This window comes from Rhinatrema bivittatum, chromosome 2 (assembly GCF_901001135.1).
Source record: "Rhinatrema bivittatum chromosome 2, aRhiBiv1.1, whole genome shotgun sequence".
NCBI lineage: Eukaryota > Metazoa > Chordata > Amphibia > Gymnophiona > Rhinatrematidae > Rhinatrema > Rhinatrema bivittatum.
In genome coordinates, this window is record NC_042616.1 from 722,389,383 (window position 1) to 722,413,318 (window position 23,936).

The window sequence follows — 23,936 nt, forward strand, 5'->3', positions numbered from 1 at the left end:
CAAAAAATTCTCTGGCATCCTGCCTTTCTGAGATCTTCTATACCACTCTTGCTACTGACTGTTGTCTTCTTATGCCACTCCACATTAGCCTCCAACGCCTGTACACCACTGTTCAACTATTTTTCTATAAGGAGAACATCTTACCACCTCAGGCCTTTCCCCTTGAAAGGGAAAACCCTTGCAGGGCCATCTCATTGAGAGGATGGCCCAGGCTGAACCCACTCCCTGATGGGTTCCCCTCAATGATACTCCTGACAAATTCTGAAACCTCCTCTTTTATACTGAGGGACAACCCTGCCTCTGCAGGATCTGGTGCTTAAACGTTTTAAAGGACCAAATACCCCTAAACCTAAAACATGACAAGTGTAAATGTTTCAATTCAGGTTTGCCAGAAAGATCTGCCATCTAGTGGCAATTATGAATATCACACTTTTATGAGCTTTTTTTTTTTTTTTCCTTAGATGAAGAACACTCCAATGGGAGTTAAGCAATCTTCCCTACCCAGAATTCTACCAGGGGTCTCGTAAGTGATGAAAAAGGCTCCAAAAGGGATAACAGTACTGTTTCTGTTCTATGGAATCTCTGGAAACTAGATTGAAACTTGCCTAGTAAATTCTCAGTTTCCATATCTATCACCAGCTTTTCAGTAACTTTCTCTAAACAGGGCAACTTAGCAACTTGTTGAAAATTCATCTTTTCCTGATGGCTCAGGTCTGATCTTTTCAAAAGGGGAAAATATTATAGTTTGTTTTAATTGCTTGTACAGGTATAGCTTAAGGAGGGGTATGGGGGCTGGTGCCTAGCCCATATGCTCCAGATGCTAGTGCTGTATTAGGCTTCCTGTGCCCCCTCCCCCATCAATATGACCTCCCCACTTCTTGCCTTTCTCACAAACTAAACAGACAAACTATGCCTATGATTGCTTAGGAAAGAAACCCTACTTTAAAGAAGTATTGAGTAATATAAGTAATCTATCTAACAATTTCTCTTCTTGTAGTGATTCTGCTCGTGGGTGGGCCCCGCGAGTGGCTCACTCATCTGATGTCTCCTCTGCTTCCTTGCAGCCTTGAGGCACCGCTGACTTCTGGCACCACCTGTGTCGTGCTGCCGCTTTGCATGGAGAGAGAGTTGATGCAGGTGGGCACAGCTGTCCTGCTGGTGCTGCTGATTTTCGGTGGGGGAACTCCTCTGGCTTCTTGTGGCGGAGTGCCGCCGTCGTGGCTCTTGCTCCTGTCAGCGTGCTTAAGCACACATGTGCCTCTTCAGCAATTAAAGGGCCCGTGGCAGGAAATGCTGTGGCGCCTCCCGATGATGTCATCTCCTGCCAGCCCTATAAAAGAACTCTTCAGTCTTTGTTCCTGGCTTTCTCAAGATCTTCTGTTTCCTGTCTTTATCGTTGGAGGTCCTCCATTTTTTAAGATGGTGCCGGCCGTCCATTGCTCCTATCATGTCACAGAGGCTGGCCAATAGCACCGATAGCCCCTATCACATGGTAAGGGCAAAGGGCCACGGGTGCCATTTTGTTTACTGGCAGCCGATGGCCCGAGAGTGGGAGATCACTCCCGGGACCCCCGCTGGACCACCAAGGACTTTAGACAAGTTTTGGTGGGGTCCGGAGGATGGAGGATTGTAATTAATTAAACCTGAAGGGTTGGGGTGGGTTTGGGGTTTTTTTTTATGTGCCCTTCCCCCCCCAAAAAAACCGATAAGAAAACCACACAAAATTTCATGGGTTTTCCTATCGTTTCAGGGACCCCCAAACTGTGACGAAATAAGAAATATCGTCTATATTTCCTATTTCATCATAAACGAAAAGTTGTATCTTCTGATTCCTGGCCAAGTCTTTGTTTTGTTCCTGCATTCACACCTTTGCCTTGTTCCTGGTTCCAGTCTTTGTCCTAACTAGAGTCTTCAGAGTCTTCATTGCTGGTTCAAGTCTTCAGAAGTCCTTCCTTGGTTTTAAAGTCTGAATCCGAGTTCCTAAATCCTGTCCCTAGTCTTCGGAGTTCTCGTTCCAGCTCCCATCTTGTTTCAAGTTTTTGAGTCCAGTTCCTGCACTGCTATTGGTGTGGTCTAGCTGCAGGGGTGTGTAGGGTGCACAGCAGTGCTGGACTCTCTCAGAGCCTTCGTCATGTTTCCAAGTGCTGATCCTTCGTCTTGTTCCAAGTCCTGAGCCTTCATCTCATTCCAAGTCTTCAGCGTCTTGTCCACATCACCAGAGCCATCTTCTGAGTCCTCAGCCTTTGTTTGTTCCACATGCACAAACCACTTTACAGCGGCAGTCCAAAAGGGCTTTCAAGTGGCCGGAGGGCTACCCCAGCGACCAGCATTGTATTGCTGGTTCTCAGCTCCTGGTGCACATTTGATGTCCGAGAGCGCCTATGCCAAGTCAAGCATGTTCTTGTTTCCAAGCTAAGAATGTTCCTTTTTCAGCTAGCCTGTGCTCGGATGCCTTTGCCAGTCAGCGGCGTGGATCACAGGCAGCCCTGTTGTTGTGCAGGTTGCATTGCGGCACAGGGACTCATGCTCGCGAGCGCCCATCTGAGCTTGCAACACTTTTATCACTTTAATCAGAAAATAAGGGCAATGATCTTAACCTGGCCTTTCCAGTAGTAATGATTCTCATCAATAACGTCATGGTTCCAGCTGCCAAAATGAAAATGTCAAATCAGGTATTGGTGGCAGGGCCAGGGCAAGGGTATTAGGCACCCTAAACAAACCTTCTGCCCCTGTACTTTTTTGCTGGACAAAGAAAGCAACATCAAATACTCCTTTCCCCTCAGTGAATCATCTAACTCCACCCCATCACCCACAAGTCTCCTCTTCCTTTGTCTGAACAGATTCAAACTTATGAACACGCTCCCTGGGATTAAGTAGGTAGCTTCACTCAAAAGCATAACTTCAAAACAACAGGAACTGTTATTTTATCTTTCTGGGGTTTCCAGCAGTCAACAGAAACAAATAACAACAACAACAACAAAAAAAATGAAGCAATGGACGAATTTACAGGATTTTCACAGCAGAGATAAGTAGCACAGCCAAAATAAAATATACCTTACAGTCTCTCTTCTATTTCAACTCCAGAATTTCTGTATGATAAACATTTAAGAAGCATTTTCTCTTCCTCAAACAATTTTATCCAGTACTTACATCCTCACAGAGAATTCTCTCTAACAGTACAGCTCACAATCCATTTACATTCCCACAAGGACATTGTGGTCCATAAGCCCCTAGGCTGCCACTGGGCACTCTCTAGTGGACTGGTGATGACACTTTGACTTCCATGGTGACTTCACTGTAGTAACAGCCTCGCCAGGAATCACTGCTTTATGACTTGAATCACTTTAAGAATCAACCTGAAAATCATATCTCTTAACTCCGAGCACCTCCTTATACTGCAACAAGGCACACTCCCCCTAGAGGCCTCATCACAAACACTTCCTTAAATAAATAAATAGATAAATCCCCTCCTAAACCCCTGCAACAGTGAACATTACCAGTAACCCATAAGTACCGGTATGAAGCTACCACGAATATCGGTACATAAAAATAAATAAATAAATAAATAAATAAATAAATAAATAAATAAGTAGAGGTTAAATGAAAAAACGCAAAGCAAATTCACAAGGCACATTTCTAGTGGCAGAGACCTGATTTAGGGCCTAGGCCATATGTTATTTACCTCCATTTTAAAAATCTTCTTCAGCAGCAGAAGGCCCAACCTTCTGGTTTATCTTGTGACAGTTTAGATGTGGAAATATCTGAGGTGGATTTGATCTCTTTGGAGACCTTCATAGTCAATTTAGAGATGGAATCTGCTACTGAGATTGTTTTCAAATATTTTTTTGGGCACAGGGATGAATTATTTTTTAACTCAAAAATTTGAGCTTTCCCTGTTGTTGGAAAGGCTACACAAAAAAGAAAGCAGTCCTTCCTCCTATTGAGACCCAAGAGATTACAGATAGAAGCCTCTTTTAACTGAAATATCCTTGTGTTTAGTCAACTCTCAAAGGACAGGTTATGTTATGTTTTCTTCAGCCCTTCCAGCGCTACTTATTTTTGTCTGACAAAAAGCTCATAGTACAACCTATTTCTCCTCAAAATGTTAACGCAGAGATGATCGAATAATATTTTTATTGTTCCCAGCTACTGTGCTTGTTTTCTTTATAATGTTAGGTATGACTAATTTTCTCTTGCAGTTTTGGAGGTCTGGGTCTCCTCTCAGTTTGTGGGCAGATCAGAGGCTTAATAATTTACACTGTTGCGTTTTTACTCCTTCTGGATATATATTGAATTGATTGCATTTTCTTTAATACTGTTTGTGTTTCAAAATGTAATCTTGTATTATTTGACAGTTGATAAATAATTAAAAAAATGTGATTGATAACACAACTGCTAAGCAGGATGGGTTAATTCACTCAGTTAAATACCGATTATAAAATAGCCAGGAATATGAATGATCTCCATTGTCACTTGTCTTCTTCAGAAATGAGTGAAGGCTATGTAAAGTGCCCTAGTAAATGTAATTTTGTTTGATTAGGGGACATAATATGAAGCTCCAAGGGGAGGACTCAGGAACAACATCAGGAAATATTTCTTCACAGAAAGAGAGGTGGATGCATGGAATGCCCTCCTGAAAGAGATAGTAAAAAACAAGACTAATGGAATTGAAAAGGATGTGGGATAAACACAGAGGATCCCTTGTGGCTAAAAAACGGAAATGAAGAAAAGGGGTAACGTGTTAATTTGGGTAATCTGCACCAAGCGGCAGTTACTACCCTAAACAACTTGCTGGGCAGACTGGATGGACAACCTTGGGTCTTTTTCTGTCACCAACTTACTATGTTACTATGATTCTGAAAGCAATGTTAACATAACTTGTGCATCTAGACCAGGCTCTGTAACATGGCATTTGCACATGTATGATTTGTGGTAGGTGGAACAAGAATATGACAGGTCAAGTCAGCTGGAAGTTATCAGGCATTCTCTCTCTCTGATCTTCTAGATCCAGTCTGGTTCTAAACACTCATCTCCAGGAGGCTTGGTGTCTGCTTAGACTTTCATCCACGGTAAGGTTCCTCTTAGAGTCACTGAGCTCTACGTGAAGGTGAAATCTATCCTAGCAAAACCAAGAGACAAAATGTTTCATGAGTTTTGCATTCATGTTTTGAATTTTCCTTGAGACTAGAAAACACTTGGAAAAAAGACTAATATTGAAATGCCATCTACTGTATTTTAGTGGAAAAACAACTAATTTAACTGTTGGCTCCACACAGGTGTTTGGGTAATGTGAATGATTTTCGAAAACTTTATTTTTATTGAAGAATTTTTCAATTTAGTCAGAAATTAATCTGACTAGAAGGCAAAATTTCAAAATAGGAAAGAACAGGCAAAAAACAGAGCATGTAACAACTCTGCTCTATAAGAAATATCAACTTCTACTTCATGGTGGGAGCAAGGGCTACATAATTTTCAAACCATCAGATTTGGGTAATTTTCAACAGCCCGCATACTTTGTACCCACAGACCTTACCCAAATTTTCAATGCGGTCTTAGGAGCATAAGTCCAATTTGAAAATTCCCGGGTTGTGCCAGTACAGATTTGTGGGAAGTTATGCCTGTTCCCGAGCAGGTATAACTTTCAGCAGGATATTTACACGCATACTTTTGAAAATCAAAAGTAGGCATGAAAATGCTTTCGCTGCGTCAGTTCCATCCCCCCTCCCGGAATGCATGCCATGCCTGTGGGGGAAAGGCCTGTCTAGTCGAGATATGTGAGTACTTTTCCTTGCATCACTTCCCCGCATATATATTGGGCAATTTTCAAAAAGCCCATTTCCACGGGTAGAGCACTGTTTTAGGATAATGTTCATTGAGGGTAAATTTCAAAGCCATTTCCCTGAGTAATGCAGTGCTTTAGCTGCGGAAATGGGCGTTTTAAAAATTGCTTGTGCCTATATGTGAGTAAAAGTGCCCTATATGCGGGCCTCTATGTGTGTAGTTTAACCAGCAGTGTGAAGAGGCGAACTTGTGGGTGGGCTTTGGAACTATGCTCATATGTTTGTGTTTTCAAAAGGTATGCATGTAATTTTTCTCAGATAAACTACTCACACAAATTAGCAGGTATAAATGTGTGGATAGTTTTTTTGGGATAATATTCAAGGGGGGATGTATGCACGTACTTTGCCTTTGAAAATTAGTGTAAAGTCTAAGGATAAAAAAAACCCCACAGACTTTGCATAAATGTGGGCAGTCATAATATTGCCTGCATAACATCTAGCTTTCCCTCAACTGACACAGTAAGATCGTGCAAGATGGAATTTCCAACTGAAAGTTCTTCATTACCAGAATTATCTAAATCACCATTAAAAATTGCTAAACTCCCTTGATTTCTATAAATATTCTCCAAACCTGGCTCAGCAGAAATCCTCTCTTGATCAGGGCTTGAAATAAAGTAAACTGGTTATTCTGTCATCAAAAAAACAGGGCATAAAGGACTGAGACCCAATGCACAAATGTAGGCAGTGCTTCTTCTCAGCTTCAACCTGTAGTCAGTACCCCAATACCAGCCCCACCAGCAGCTGCCTCTGCTTGGGACCCAGAAAAGTAGCAGTCCAAATAGGCTGAGCTCTTTTCATTGCTTCTGTGACGCTATTTCCAAAAAAGTGTGACCATTAGGTCTTTGGTGTGAATGACCTTAACCTTTCTGCGTAATCTCTCTATCTTCATTTACTGTGGGTGAGTGGTTCTGCACTGTGGGCTATAATTAGGTCACTCTGCTTTAAGTGACTATAGTACAACAAATAACCTCTAGATGGGATTGTGTAACATTGATTTTCTCAAGTGAGGAGGAATTTTCTACAAGAGTCTGGATTTGGAACTCAGGGGAATAAGACCTGTTCTATAATTATTTTGATTTTCCTAAGGACCTGTTTTTCCCATTCCAGAAAGGACCATACTAAACTTGCCATTGATGATGGTGTGCCAAGGCACAATTCGTAGGTGCCAATGCATAGCTTCTCTTCAAGGAGTTCTGGAAGAAAGTATGGACATAGACATCAATAAGAATCATTTTTCCTTTCTAAGATAATCCTCAACTTGATAGATTCAGTGCTCATGAGTGAATAATACCCTGGTTATTTGGCGACACAAACTAGATGACTTTTCTATTTTTTCTTGGAGGTAATTGAACTCTGGTTGATTTCTGCTAAGTGGTAGTAGAGTTTGTTATTCAGGGTGTTGCTGCTGTTATCTCTGCTGTTAGAGCCTGTGACTCATTGTTTGTATTTTACTGTTGATTCCCCAGAAGAGTACTTTACTGTTGATTCCCTACAATCCAGTGGGAGCACTAAGAGGAGAGGATCACCTTGCTGGTGGCCGAAAAGAATCAGTAAGTAAATTTTTTAAACTTAAAAGTATTGGGGAAAAGTAAAACTATTGGGGTACATTATTTAGTGTGTTTGTGTGTCTGTTTTCAATAGCTAGTCAGAAAGGCAGGCAAATAAACAGAAGTTTGGGTATTTGTTTTTCCCAACCCTCCCACTTCTCTCCCAGCCCCACCCACCCCTAGCTTATCTTTTAATTTATATGCAGGTGGCACTTTCACACACACAAAAATAAATAAAAAAAAATTAATTGGCTTTTTAACTTAAATTCAGAAATTCATTACACCTTAATCATTCTCTTATAGATCACTACCAGGTATATAGTGAATATATTAATACATTTAAAGGACCCTAATTGTACACAGTCCTACTCCCATAGCAACCTAAAACTTATCTAGGAACTGAACAAATTTAAGATAAAAGCAGCAGTCGAACAACAAGAGGGGAGCCTCCCAGTCTTCTGCATCTAGTGTCACATATATGATTTTTTTACCCACCTGTGAGAAATTGTATGTGTGTATCCAATGCAAGGAGCTCCTGTCTATCAGAGAATGAGTCCGATCTCTGGAGGCTAGAGTGGCAGATCTGGAGGAGCTGAGGCAGACAGAGGTATATAGATGAGACCTTCAGGGACATCGTAGCCAGGTCCCAACTCTAGTCTGGCAGCCCTGATGCTACCTTAGAGAAGGAAGGTCTCATGATCGGAGATCATCAACCTGATGCAGCAGGAAATGATCCTGTAGCAAGGACCTGCTCTTCAGGTGGTGCATTGTCCTCTTGCACTGAGGATGTGTCTCCCAGGGCTACTGCCCAGGAGGGAAGAGTTAGGTCGACCATTATAGTTGGTGATTCGATTATCAGGAATGTAGACAGTTGGGTGGTTGGTGGCTGTGAGGATTGCCTGTTAACATGCCTACCTAGTGCGAAGGTGGTGGATCTCATGCAAAACCTAGATAGGATTTTAGACAGTGCTGGGGAAGAGCCGGCTGTCATGGTACATGTGGGCACCAACAACATAGGAAAATGTGGGAGGGAGGTTCTGAAGCCAAATGTAGGCTCTTAGGTAGAAAGGTAAAATCCAGAACCTCCAGGGTAGCATTCTCTGAAATGCTCCCTGTTCCATGCACAGGTCCCCAGAGGCAGGCAGAGCTCCAGAGTCTCATTGCATGGATGTGACAATGGTGAAAGGAAGAGGGATTCAGTTTTGTAAGGAATTGGGGAACCTTTGGGGAAGGGGGAGTCTTTTCCAAAGGGATGGACTCCACCTTAAGCAGGGTGGTACCAGACTGCTGGTGCTAACCTTTAAAAAAGAGAGAGAACAGCTTTTAAATTAAATCAAAAGGGAAAGCTGACAGTCACTCAGCAGCACATGGTTCAGTGGGAAGTATCTTCAAAGGATACTAATGAAGAATTAGAGGTAGGGCATCCCAACAGAAAGGTTCCAATAATAAGAAAAGTAGTTAAAATACCTATAATTAAAAACTCACCTGAGCTAAAAGATTCCAATGTATCCCTGTCAACTGCAAAGCAGAATATTAATACAAACAAAAAACACACTTTGAAATGTTTGTATGCTAATGCCAGAAGTCTAAGAAGTAAGATGGGAGAATTAGATTGTATAGGAGTGAATGATGACATAGACTTAATTGGCATCTCAGAGACATGGTTGAAAGAGGATAACCACTGGGACAGTGCTATACTGGAGTACAAATTATATCGCGATGACAGAGAGGAGGATATTGGTTGCGGGGTGGTGCTTTGTGTCCGGTATGGCATAGAGTCCAACAGAATAAAGATCCTGCATGAGACTAAATGCACAATCAAATCTTTATGTGTGTTGGGGAAAAGTATAGTAATAGGAGTATACTAGCATCCACCTGGCCAAGATGGTGAGATGGCCACTGAAATACTAAGAGAAATTAGGGAAGCTAACCAAATTAGTAGTGCAGTAAAAATGGGAGATTTAAATTACCCCAGTATTGACTGGGTAAGTGAAACATCAGGGCATGCTAGAGAGATAAAGTTCCTGGATGGAATAAAAACAGTTTTATGGAGCAATTGGTTCAAGAACCGATGAGAGAAGGAGCAATTTTAGATCTAATTCTCAGTGGAGTGCAGGATTTGGTGAAAGAGTTTACAGTGGTAGAGCTGCTTGGCATAATATGAACAAATTTGAATTAATGACTGGAAGGGGGACAGTAAGAAAATCCATGGCTGTAGCACTACATTTTCAAAAGGAAAACTTTGATAAAATGAGAAAAATAGTTAAAAAAAATTGAAAGATGCAGCTACAAAGGTAAAAAGTGTGCAACAGACATGAACATTATTAAAAAATACCATTCTAAAAGCACAGTTCATATGTATTCCTCACATTAAAAAGGAGGAAAGAAGGTCAAGCAATAGCCAGCATGGCTAAAAAGTGAGGTGAAAGAGGCTATTTTAGCCAAAAGATCTTCATTCAAAAATTGGAAGAAGGATCCATCAGAAGAAAATGGGATTAAGCATAAGCATTGGCAAGTTAAATTGATAAGACAGGCTAAGAGAGAATTTGAAAATAAGTTAGCCATAGAGGCAAAAACTAACAATAAAAACATTTAAAAAATATATCTGAAGCAGAAACCCTGCGAGGGAGTTGGTTGGAGTGTTAAATGATCGAGGGGTTAAAGGAAAGGTAAGGCCATCACGGAAAGATTAAACAATTTCTTTGCTTCAGTGTTTACTGAAGAGGATGTTGGGGAGATTCCCGTTCCGGAGACGGTTTTCAAGGCTGATGATTCAGATGAACTGAACCAAATCATGGTGAACCTAAAAAATGTGGTAGGCCTGATTGATAAACTGAAGAGTAGTAAAATTGTTAGGGAATGGAGAAAAATCTAGTAGAAAAGAAGTAAGACATTAGTGTTCTCTTGTACACATGATAGTGGCAGAAAATATTATGTAGAAACTGAAAAACCATTCCTGCAGGTAGATGCGTATCCACCTAAATGCTGATTTAACACACTGACACGTGCAGCAGAAAATACAGTACTAAGCAAATTCTCTGCTATGCCCCCTTTCTCCATATCAGGGTAAGGAAAGATCCCATGATTATTAACTGGGAAAACTTGATCAATAGTCTATCAGATGGCAATTTTTAAAGGGATTTGCCCAGGTAACAAAGCAGTTACCTGAGTAAATAACCAAAGGTTAAAATTGCCCTTCTCTCAGCAGCCAAAACTATACTCACTGGGCCGGATTTTAAAAGGTACGCACGCATGTTATAAAATCCAGGGTCGGCGCGCACAAGGGGGTGCACAATTGTGCAACTTGCATGCGCCGAGCCGCACAGCCTTCCTTCGTTCCCTCTGAGGCCACTCCGAAATCAGAGCAGCCTTGGAGGGAACTTTCCTTCTGCCCCCACCACCTTCCCCTCCCTTCCCCTACCTAACCCACCCCCAGCCCTTCCTAAACCCCCCCTTACCTTTATCCTATAAGTTGTGCATGCCATCGGGCAGGTGTAGGTTGTGCGTGCCAGTCGACGGCTGGCCCACAATCCCGGGCACAGCGGCAAATGGCTGCTGGCCTGGAGGCTCCTGCCCTGCCCCCGCCCCAGACCACCCCACTCCGCTGACGCCCCACCCACACTCCACCCTTTTTTCAAGCCCCAGGACATACACGCGTCCCAGGGCTTGCGCGTATCGATGAGCCTAGGCAAAATAGGCTCAGCGTGCGCAGGAGCGGGTTTTCGGGGTTACGAGCATAATATACGCACGTAACCCTTTGAAAATCTGCCCCACTGTTTATTAGCATATATACATTTGGCCATTGACAAAATAATGAGAGTGCCAGGAATGAGATTGTAAATGGTTCCATTTTGAACTGTTTCTCACCCTTTTTAAACAGGCAGAGCCGCTATTTCTGCCAGATGTTGTGGCACTTGTCTTTTAAACCACAGATACATGCCAGCACAAACCAGCCAGCCACACATGTAACATAGTAACACAGTAAATGACGGCAGATAAAGACCAAAAATGGTCCAGCCAGTCCGTCCAACAAGCTTGTTAGGGTAGTAATTGCTGCTCCATGCAAGTTACTCCCAAGCTTTCTGTTAAGCATAGTAACTGCTGCTCTGTGCAGGTTACCATAAAGCTCACATGCTTTCTCACGCACTTCACAACCTGTACCAATAACAAGCCATATTTACCCATGTAAAATGCCTTTTGAAATTGTGCCCACCTCAGAGCAGATAAAAGTATGCATGCTTTTTTACAAAGCTTGTACTTGTACATATAGAGAAAAGGAGTCCGGCAGTGAGGGCAGGAAAGGAAAAGTATTCTTGATGATTTCATTTTAAAATAACAGTGCATACTTTTCATTGTATACTTTACACCTACTGTGGAATCCACAGCTTCTTTTCTATCCAGAGCGAGTGTGTGAGTGGATTTTGAAAGAGAAACTCTGCAGGGATTTTCCCTTTCAAAATGAAATTGATGATAAGGATGTACATTTGTTTCTAATGAATGCCAAAACTACATTGAATTAGGCCATTTTTGGTTTGTTCCAAATAGAATAAACTGAAAATAGCCTTCTAAGAAAATATCCAAAAATTTTCAGGCCTTTCTGTTCATAATTATTATTCCCCTTGTCCCAGTTAAGCTGCACACTTGTTTAATATTTAACCATTTTCATGTATTTCTTGTTCTTGTTCTTTGTAAAGGCCATGCCTAAATGATACACAAGCTATCATTGTTCTAAGTTATATGTAAACCGATATGATGTGCAAACGGATGTCGGTATATAAAATCTTTAAGTAAGTAAATAAATAAATAAATAAATAAATAAAATTTTTGTGTTTATGTTATTAAAAAACAACAACCAAAAAAAAAACAACCAACCAGGCCTCTGGTGGGCCTGCTTGGATCTTCCTGCACAAAACTACCCAGAGCTTGAACATAGTCATACTCCTCAGATACAAACTCGCTCCTGATTGGATTAGAACCCTTGCAAGGTTATTTTATCTGATTCTGCAATTGGATTAATATCCATAAGGAATGTAGTACACTAAATGGATCCCAGACAACAGTCCAACTGAAGATTAATCTTATATGTACTGGATAAAGTCATTGTCCACTCCTTCCAGCCTTCTATTTCAACTGAGGAATAAAAGGGCCACAGCACAATATCACCACACAGAAACTGAGGTGGAGGCCTACACATGCAATGATGTAGGTGACGACATGGAGACTTACTGAAGAAAGAAGGAGAAGCCATCAGAAGCATTCTTAATCATCCCAGAGCTGAAAGAAGTGGGATAGGAGAGTTGCTGTGGTGGTGGTGGAGTGCTGGTGATACTGTCCAGGGCTACCATCCTCTCACTTATAAGCACGAGCATGTAATGGTTATCATTTTTATAGTATAATACTATAAGAAACACTTTCTCCACATCCCAATATAAATTTAATTATGCCATCATAATAGACACTACCCGTGCTAAGACCTTCATTGTCTTATAAATAATCATCTGGGAGAGTTTATGATTTTTTCAAAAAATTTTACAATTGCATTTAAAAACTTATCTGTGCTCAAAGAATACACATTCCATCCTGACATGGTCCACGTTTCGAAACAAATGTTTCTGCATCGGGGATAACTTTGTTGCAATAATCTGCACTTTTCAATTATATTGAATGACAGCGTAAAATTGGCGCCATTTCATGCTAACGCACTCCTATAACAATTAATCCTTCACATTCTCTTCCTTTTACTGGCAACCATACACTTTGAACCATGCTCTGAATTAAGTAATAAAGTCTCAATTATTGGGTATCTTAAAAAACATAGACATTTTTTATTATTCTGAAGTAACCAGCATTCAGTAGCATAATAAAAAAAATAATCAAAAAGATGATTCACAGGAATCAACAGCAGACATAAGCAGTGTAGCAAAAAACCATATACTTTTAAATGTTCGCTTTCTTTATTATAGGCTCCAGATTTTAAACAGGCTCTTAAACATTATAAGTGACTTAGTTACGTCTTCAAGTAAGCTATTATCAGTACTCATATTCTTTCTCAGGAGCCTCTCTCAGCAGTATAGCTCAGTAATTTCCTTGAAACTCCCACAAGTGTTGTGGTGAGCTTGGTTCTGTGCAATTATGTTTGATGGAGGCCTTGCCCATCACTAATATTTTCCCCAAAATATATTTTTCCTATGGTACAGGTAATGGGATGAATAAGTGTGGTTGGAATTCTTCCCATTGTTTTAACCCCCATCTTTTTGGAGGAGAGGCAAGTTTAAGGGGTTTATAATTCCTGGGAGCGAGCCCAGTGGGTGAGAAGGAGATGGAGAGAGGAAGAAGGAAGGACTGGAGAGAGAAGAGGAGGGAGTAGGAGAGCTGTTTTGGGGACTCATCAAGAGTCTCAACTGAAGAGAAGTGTTGACTATTTTGGAGTTTTCATCAGACTAGTCTGAATGGAAGGGTTGCCTCCCCACCAACTGAGGTTAAGAGATCTTTTTGCCCAAGCAACCAATACAAGTCAGGGTGGAGAGAAATTTATAGACTTTTGAACAAGATTCAAGAGCCTCAACTTTTGGTTAACTGGATTACCGTTTGAAGTTTTTGAAAGTTTGGAATCCATTGTGTGATTTTTTTCTTGGACTTGGGGATATTTGTCTGTACTTGCTTTTTGGTGGATGTTGGAGTTACACTCTAGCTTCCCAACTCTAACTGGAGAGAGTTTCTTGTCCATAGAGGAAGGTGCAAGAGTTAGACAGGAGGTGAACAGAAGAAGAATGGACAGAGAAACCATTTGCTTTCTTTTGATCATTGTGTTATAGAAGGGAAGCGCTAGGAAAGCGATCCCAACTTGAGGGGATTTCATGTGTCCTTGGGCCTCGGCATGATCCCAGACAAATCCCAGATAGCATCGAGGGTTGGCGAGGCGTGTCCCAGCATGGATGAAGACAAAGTCTGACCCTCTACCGGACCTGCATGCTTCTGGAAGACCAACAACATTATGTTGGTTATTGAACAGTCCTCCACCTGTTCCCAGCCCTTTCGGACTTGCCGCTAGGTATCGGCAAAAAGCAGCAGGCCGGACTGAGGATGAGGGCAGATGGAGGCCTTGTGACACAGAAGACTCAAGATGAGACGAGGAACTTGGAAGAGTCTTGGACGAGACAAGAAGCTGGAAAGGTTCGGACATTGACACTGTCTCTCAGGGCACCCTACACAGCCCATCGACATGGGCGGACCCAATGGGTTGGTCGCAGACCACCCTGTCCCACTGCGCACCCTACACAACTTGAAGAGGCTGGTCACGGACCACGCAGAGAGCGGGACAAGCACAGGAAGGGAATCCAGCTGAGATGAAACTCTAATGATGAGGCAAAGTGTCATCTGGAGAACCACAGGAGCTGAAGGATCAAGAGGACTCGGAAGCACAGGAAGAGGATCCAGCTGAGACGAGACTCCAATGACGAAGCAAGGTGTCATCCAAAGAACCACAGGAGCAGGAGGGTCAAGAGGACTCGGAAACACAGGAAGAGGATCCAGCTGAGACGAGACTCCAATGACGAAGCAAGGTGTCATTTGGAGAACCACAGGAGCTGGAGGGTCATGAGGACTCGGAATGAGCGAAGGAGGGCAGAACCTCGGAAACATCAGGAAGCCTGGAACATCAGGAAGTGGAACATCAGGAAGCCTGGACTAGGAACCACGAAACATGAAGACATGGAACATCAGGAAACCACGAACAAAGAAAGCAGACAAGACATGGAGTTCCAACGAAGAACGAAGACCTGACAGAGTGCTGGAGGATGAGACTTCTAGGGACAAGTAACTCCAATGCAAGGCAAGGCTGAAGTGCAGGAGAAGCCTTTATATAGGGCTGAAACAGGAAACAGTCCTTAGGTGGGGCCCAGGGCATATCCGGCCATGGGCCCTTTAAATCTGGTAAGGAGGTGTGGCTGCGCGCCTAGAGCAGGAAACAGGAATCTGTGCAGGACCATGGTCAGCAGCCCTGCACAGCGTCATCGATGGAGAGGCAGGGCTGGGCCGAGGAGCAAGCCCCAACGTCTGCAGCAGCTCCTGCCACTGCAGGAGGGAACGAAGGCAGCTCCGGCCGCCAGGAAAGCCTGGGGACTGCGGCCTCCAGCCATGAAGATGAAGCTGACATTGGCGGTGGCCCCAGCCACGTTGAGGCACAACGGCAAGGCCCACTGTGCCAGGGAGGCACCCCGAAGTCCGTGGCTTCCGCCGCGGTGAAGATGACGAACTGATTGCTGTTCCTGCCGCAAAGAGGATCGGCGGCACCATGCTGCATTGAAGAAGGCAAGACCGAGGTGAGAGGCCTGCTCACGGGAGAAGGCTCCATGGGCAGGATTCATAACACATTGAATGTATGTTGATTCTTATTTTTGTGATTTGGGCTTGGATCCTCTTTAAATTATAGTAAAGACTTTTTTATTTGAACACCAATTTTGGATTCTTGCAGTTTTCTATTGAATTGATATCCCTTTCCTGGATGTGAAAGGGATGGATCGACCCTTGTCTGAATCATGGTTTCTACCTGTGGTGTTGATTTTGGTTTCCCTGCTCTTATTTTTCACCATCTGAGGAAAATGGTTAGGATAAAACTGAAAGGAACAACTGCAAAGGTTAAGAGTTTAGCTCAGGCATGGATATTTTTTAAAAATACCATATTGGAAGCCCAGAAAAGATGTATTCCATGCATTAGGAAAGGTGGAAAGAAGGCTAAATGACTACTGGCATGGTTGAAAGGTGAGGTAAAAGAGGCTATAATATCTAAAAGAACATCTTTCAAGAAATGGAAAAGTGATCCAAATGAAGAAAACAGGAAACAGCATAAGCACTGGCAAGTCAGATGCAAAGCATTGATAAGGAAGGCAAAGAAAGAATTTGAAAAGAAGCTAGCTGTGGAAGCAAAAACTCATAACAAAAACCTTTTCAGGTACATTCAAGGTAAAAAGCCTGCAACGGAGTCAATTGGACCATTAGATGATCAAGGGATAAAAGGAGCACTTAGGGATGACAAAGCCATAGCAGAGAGACTAAATGAATTATTTGCTTCAGTATTCACTGAGGAAAATGTAAGAGATATACTACCCATCACTTCTCACAACCATGCTCTCCACACTTTATAAATATTAGGACTGTTGGTTCATATAATAATCTACCTTAGAAAGCAAAAAAGTCCTTCAATTTCTCAATCAATCAAAAATGCTATACTTTTTTTAAATGACCATCATACTCGACTTCATCGTTTAGTCATTCAACTTTAAGACTCTGCTGTCTATATAATCATCGGTCAATTTTTTATAATTTTATCCGCAAAAATGTGCTGAAATATCAGGTTTATCTCTAATGTGCTACCTTATTTTATTGTGTGTCCCGTCCACGCTTGGCCCATGCACGGGCCTGCTCACCTCTCCAGCTTCTCTGGGGGACCCGGGTCGTCCTCCCCTGCAACAGTAGCAAGCACGGCTAGGCCTTGGCATCCCGCGGCGGCAGTCGCCAGGCCTTCCTTTTCCAGCCAGGCCGCACGGCAGGACTCGGCATCCTCCATGGCATTGGCCCTGCCCCTAGGCGCGCGCGGACTGCCCGGCCTCTTAAAGGGCCAGGGGCGGATCCTAGCTCTGTGGCACGCCCTGATTAGCTCAGCTTAAAAGGAAGTTCCTGCCATCACTTCTTTGCCTTGGCAATCGGGTCGATCCTTGCGATTTCTAGTTTGCCTCTGCGTTCCAGTCTGTGTTCCAGTCTCGTTCCAGCCTTTGTTCCAGTCTCATTCCAGTCCTGTTCCAGTCTTGTTCTGGTCCTGTTCCAGCGTCCTTCTGTTCCAGCGTCCTTCTGTCTCCTCGTCTCCCTAGGTAGTACCTTTCAGACTGTCTTCTCAGTACTGACCTCAGCTTCCCTTTGACTAAATTTGATCACTGCCTGCCTCTGACCTTCTGCCTGTTTCTATGACCACATCTGCATGCTGCCTGGAACTGACCTCTGCCTGTTTACAGACCACGTCTGCATGCTGCCTTGAACTGGCCTCTGCCTGAACTCGACCACGTCTGACTGCCTCCTGGAACTTGACCTCTGCTTTGGCTGATTACCCACAGACTGACTACTGGTAACTGACCTCTGCTTTGCCTGACTATCCATGGACTGATTACTGGCTCTGACCCTCACATTGGCTGACCAAGCTTCCTTGAATCTGGCCTTTATTCTTGCTATACATTCAGAGACTCCCTTCTGGCCTTCTCAGGCACCCAGGACTTCCGGCCTGAGTATCGACCACGCACCCTTGATCGTGGTGGGCACACCCCTGAACTTCCTGTCAAGGAGATCTTGCGAGGCCTACCTAAGACCAGGCAGCCCGGGAACCCAAGGGCTCAACCCAGGGGTACCTAGGGTTGCTAATGGCGAAGCTCCAGCTAGCCTCTGTCTCCTCTTGTGCTCTGCCTCCTGGTGGCAGGCGCTCTCTGGGTCCGACCAGGAAGCCTACCAATCCTGCACTAGGCCAAGGGTCCACCTCCTGGCGCAACATATTTATCTTCTTATTATTTTGATAAAACTTTTTTCACTTATCTGTATCACATATTTTGCACATCATACAGAAGCCATCATGTTAATATGAACATGATGGCTTATGTATGATGTGAAAAATATGTGATACAGATAAGTGAAAAAAGTTTTATCAAAATAATAAGAAGATAAATATGGTAGCACATTGGAGATAAACACGATATTTCAGCAATTTTTGCGGATAAAATTATAAAAAATTGACCAATGATTATATAGATGGCAGAGTCTTAAAGTTGAATGACTAAACAATGAAGCCAAGTATGATGGTCATTTAAAAAAAAAGTATAGCGTTTTTGATTGATTGAGAAATTGAAGGACTTTTTTGGTATTCTAAGGTAGATAGAGATATACCCATGACATAAATGATATTCAAAGGTGATGATTCAGAGAAACTGAAACAAATCTCAATGAACCTAGAAGATGTACTTCGGCAAATTGACAAACTAAAGAGCAGCAAATCACTTGGACATATGTTTTGCATGTAAATCAAGGGAAAAGATTCCAGGTCTAATTTTACAGGCTGAAGACAACTTATGCTAACTGATATGAACCAAGATGGAATACTACAAAATGCTGATACTAGTGAAAAAAGACAAGATCAACATATTTTCCTTAAACTGCTGAGAACTGCCTATAGCTCCTGTGTGTTTGCAGGCAATGCACTTCTGTTGTCTTCCTGTTTTACCAAAACATTGGAAGGAAAATCTCTTTGCAAAACCATAATATATCCTTGGTGCCTAGAGTATACACAGTGTGTCTCTGTTTGACAGGGATACCATCACTGATGACTGTTAGAGACATGCTGCTGAAAAAGACAGAAAAACTTTGGGGAAGCCACCATCATTACTATCATGAAGCAAGCATGAGAGTAGATTGATAATCTGACCTCCTAACTATACTGAGTTACAAGAAACAGTTTGGCCAACTGCCAGTAAGTCCTACAGTATTGCTTTCAAGAATAATAAGTAGCAGAACTTTGTTTTTTTTGTTACATTTTCTATCTCTAATGTTCTGTAGTGAATGTGAAATATCGTATTTCCTTTATAATCTTATGCTGTAATTTGAAACAATTTGTAGCATTTATAGTCCTTATAATAAAATAGTTAATTTTGGTGGCTCTCTGGCCTCCAAGCATTGTTTTCATTTTTTGACATTGTTACCACCCTTACAGCTAATTCCCCTAACAAAACTGGTAATGCAAGGTATTCTAGGGCATGGAGTCTGGATGGGGTTGGGGCTTACACACATACTGTTTGATTTTAAAGGTATGTATGTAAATTCCCTTGGGAAAACTATGCATGCCATATAACAGGTATAATTGTGTGGGCGTAGTTTTGCCGGGATAATTTCAAAGCAGGCTTATTCCCATAAGTCTGTTTCAAAAATTGGTGTAACTTATGTGCAGCTAATGGTCGCATTTGGATCAGCAGCATACATGACACCATCTTCTTCTGTCTGCACATTTTTGAAAAATTTCCTTCTTTAAGATCCAAAGCTACAACCAGAGAAGCTGAACAGAAAGAGTAACCAGCAAAAAAGGTCAAAATCAGTACGTCGCCCAATAATTGTTTTTGGTGCGACATAATTATTAATTTCAAGGAACATTCTGAACCAGATTCCATGCTTTAATTGCTGTAGCTCATTGGCTAACATCACTAACTTAGTAAAAGTCTGCTGATATTAGGAGAATTTAAATTTACTTCTCGCCATGAGAATAAAATCTGTACTAACAGATTTGGTACTATTTGTGTGGTTAATATAATGCTTTCTGGATAATAAACATTCAAGTGGGAGGCTTATAATAATAATTATACCAATAATGCCCGCAGCTGCTGGTCTGACAATAGTGTGACAGAAGCCTGGGATTTTTTTCCTAATGGTTTTAGCAGTTGTTGCTAGAATACTTTTTCTCATACACCCAGAAGTGAGTGCTGTAATGTTGATTCCACTGGTACTAATGTTGTGCAGGAACGAATGCCATGTATTATCCAAATATAAAAAATATTAAAAAAAAATATATAGAACAATCCTTCTTCATTGGGCATTCGTACTGTGAGACCTCCCTGCAGTTGGAGGCTGAAGGGAGGTCTCTCTCAAGATTTACCCTCAGTGCTGCTCCATTGCCTGGCAGGGGTTGTCAGAATAGAAGCAGCCATCTTCTCTTCCTCCATCAAGTGAGCCATCTACACGGTATATCTGACCACTGCTTGTCCCGCTGCACACGAGACTCAAATGCTAGAAAGACAACGGAAAAATTAAAAACTTGAACAGGAAGCATTTTTTCCCTTCTATGCACAGCATAATATATTTGCATAAAATATAAAAGAACAATATCTATAATTGATGGAAACATCCAAGTGACATAAATTAGTTAGCCACCTTGGGGACTCCATGTCCAGTAGAGGAATAGCACCTGGAGAAAAAGGAATGGAATTGCTGCCACCTGCTGACAAAAAATGGTACATTACATGCAAAAATCACCAACAGCACAGGATTGTCAACCTGATTTTAAAATGCCCTTAAAAAACGGGTTATGCACGCGGCCGGGCTCTATACGTGCCGCGCACATTTTACAAAAGGCCCAGCCACGCGCGTAGCCCTCATTATGCGCTGAAGTGCCAGGCCCAAAGAAAAGAGTGGGCTGGGGGGGCGTGGACTGGACAGGGAGGGGAGACGTGGTCCAGGACAGCGCCATTAGCCGCTGTCCCGGGAGAGCACGCGCAAGCAGCTGGCCGGTGTGCAGATTCTACTGCTTCTCCCAAGAAGCAGTAAGGTACAAAATTTAAAAAATTCTAATAGTTAGGTAGGGGGTAGGGGTCAAGGAGGAGAGGGGAAAAGGTAGAAGGTTAGATGGGGTATAGGGAAGTTCCCTCCCAGTCCGCTCTTTAATTGGAGTGAACTGGGAGGGAACTGGGGAAGCCCTATTCGCATTGCCGCACATTGCTTTTTAAAATCCCCCCTTGCACGTGCAAGTCGCAGGCCGCCCGCACATGTGCATGTGGATGTTAAAATCCGGCAAGCATGTGCGTGCAGATATAGCATTTTATACCATGTGTGCGGCAACGTTTGCATTGTATGCCATTAAGAACAACCAAGCCTTTACATCGTTACTAAACTGTCTATAATCTTTTTGGCTATAACGTAACCAAGGCAATGAAATCCAAAACATTGCAGCCATTATTGAGAAACTAATGTTCCTTATCCATAGGGAGTCCAGAAGGAGTACTGACAGTGAAACCTTCATCTACTGGTGGTAAGTTTGGACTTGCTGGGAAGATGCTCTAAAATCTTGAGACAAAACAAAAATTATTGAAGGGTTAAACTATTACTAGCTGTTTGTATTGTTTGCTAGTTTTAAGGTTATTATTTGTTTGGCAGTGTTAGAATTGTCTATGTAGTGTGAAAATAAACTGATTTTCTGGGCTAGTAGAAGATAATATTTGTTTGCCAGTGGTAGAACTGTTCGTGTAATGGGAAATAGATCTTGATTCTCTGAGCAAGCAAAAGACAGTATTTGTCTGCCAGTGTTAGAAGTATTTGCTAGTTTTAAGGATAGTATTTATTTGCTAGTAGTAGAACTGTCTGCATAGAGTGTGAAAATAGACTTTGATTCTATGAACTAGTAAAAAAATATAGTATTTATGTTGTAGGAAATAGAATTTGATTGTACTGAGCTAGTGTGAGGGAATCTATAGGAAAGTCCCTCAGACTACCTTAAGGGACCAGGCCCAGCTGTCTCGCCCGGTCTTCCTTAAGACCGAGACCTGCAAGGAATCTTGGATGAAGGGAGGAGCCCTGCACCAGTGTCAAGAAGAGTTGGAGAGGCTCTGGGAGCAGACAGGAACCCATTCCATGCAATGATCTGCTATATGTGATGTCTGGGTGCTGTTTGAACTTAAGGTGAGCTGCATTTGTTTGACTTTACTTTAAATGTAAATACATTGCACATAAAGGAAACGGCCAGAGTTTGACTCATTCTTTCTGGCTGTTTCCCAAGCTGCTATCACCAAGTTACCACAGCTAATAAACGATACTATTTGTTTGCCAGTGTTAGAATTGTTTGTGTAGTGAGAAAAAAGACTTTGATTCTCTGAATTAGTAAAAGATAGTATTTGTCAGTGTTAGAACTGTGAGTTTGCAAAGGTCACGTACTTGAACTAAGAAAGTGAGAGCTAAGGGTTCCTAGGGAACTAATTACTAGTAGTGGTGTGCAGAGGTAAAAAAAATTCATTTCATTTTTTTTTCACAAATTTTGTTTTGTCTAATGTTTATTTTGTTTCTGTATTTTAAAAATTTGATGTAAACATTAAAAAAAATGGGGCCTCCAGAGGCCTTCCAACTCCACCACCTATCCCTCCCACCTTGAAAAATGCCAAGGCTAGCATCCTCCTAAGTCCCCCACTTACCCGGTTTGGAAGGGATCTGCTGATGAGGCTTAGGCCCAGGCCGAAGCTTGGGTCTTGCATAGGCCTAGGCCATGAGAAGTCACCACAACCTTGGCCTAGGCACCATACAAGGCCTAGGCTTGGAGGCCTGATCTTGATACTTCAGCCTAGGCCCAGGCCAAAGCCTTGGGCCTGCATAGGCATAGACTGTGATAGGACATCTTAACCTTGGTCTAGGCCCTACGCAAGGCCCAGGCTTTGACGCCTGGTCCTGATACCTCTGATTCGGCCTGATGCTGGGGCCTTAGCCCTGGCCCAACACCAGGGCCCAGTCTAGAGTCTGGGCCTCAATGACTGAGCCCCAGCCTATGCCACATCCTGGGTCCAAGCCTGATATCCAGCCTGGAAGCTGGGTCCCAATACCTAGGCTGAAGCCTAATGCTGTACAACAAAATGACAGCATCATTTGAAGAAGAAAGAAGACATAAGATGACTGACTTGGCCTGTGCTCCAGCCTCTGGTTTGGGCCCCAGCATCAGGCCTGGGCCCAGGTCTTTGCCAGGGCCGAAGCCAAGGTGTCAGAATCCAGCCTCTAGGCTGGACCTTGGCATCAGGCATGGGCCCAGGCCTTGGCCTAGGCTCTCACTCAGTGCATAATCAAGCTATGGAATGTGTTGCTGGAAGAATTAGTCAAGGCGAATCACCTGGACCACATGGTATGCATTCCAGGGTTCTGAAGGAACTAAAAAATGAAATTTCAAATCAATTACTTAAAATTTGTAACCTATCATTAAAATCATCCATTATACCTGAAGACTGGAGGGTGGCCAATGTAACTCCAATATCCTGGCAATCCGGGAAACTATAGACCAGTGAACCTGACTTTAGTGCTGAGAAAATAGTACAAAATATTCTAAAGATCAAAATCACAGAGCATATAGAAAGACATGATTTAATGGGACACAGTCAACATGGATTTACCCAAGGGTAGTCTTGCCTCACAAATCTGCTTCATTTTTTTGAAGGGGTTAATAAACATGTGGATAAAGGTGAACCAGTGGATGGAGTGTATTTGGATTTTCATAAGGTGTTTGACAAAATCCCTCATGAAAGGCTTCTAAGAAAACTAAAAAGTCAAGGGATAGGAGGCGATGTCCTTTTGTGGATTACAAACTGGTTAAAAGCAGGAAACAGAGAGTAGGATTAAATGGTCAATTTTCTCAGTGGAAAAGGGTAAACAGTGGAGTGCCTCAGGGATCTGTACTTGGACCTGTGCTTTTCAATATTTTTATAAATGATCTGGAAAGGAATACGACGAGTGAGGTTATCAAATTTGCAGATAATACAAAAGTATTCAGAGTAGTTAAATCACAAGTGGATTGTGATAAATTGGAGGAAGACTGCGAGACTGGAAGATTGGGCATCCATACGGCAGATGAAATTTAATGTGGATAAGTGCAAGGTGATGCATATAGGGAAAAATAACCCATGCAGTAGTTACACGATGTTAGGTTCCATATTAGGAGCTACCACCCAGGAAAAAGATCTAGGCGTCTGTTATGACTGTCGCCGCCTCCACTCCGTCCTCCTTA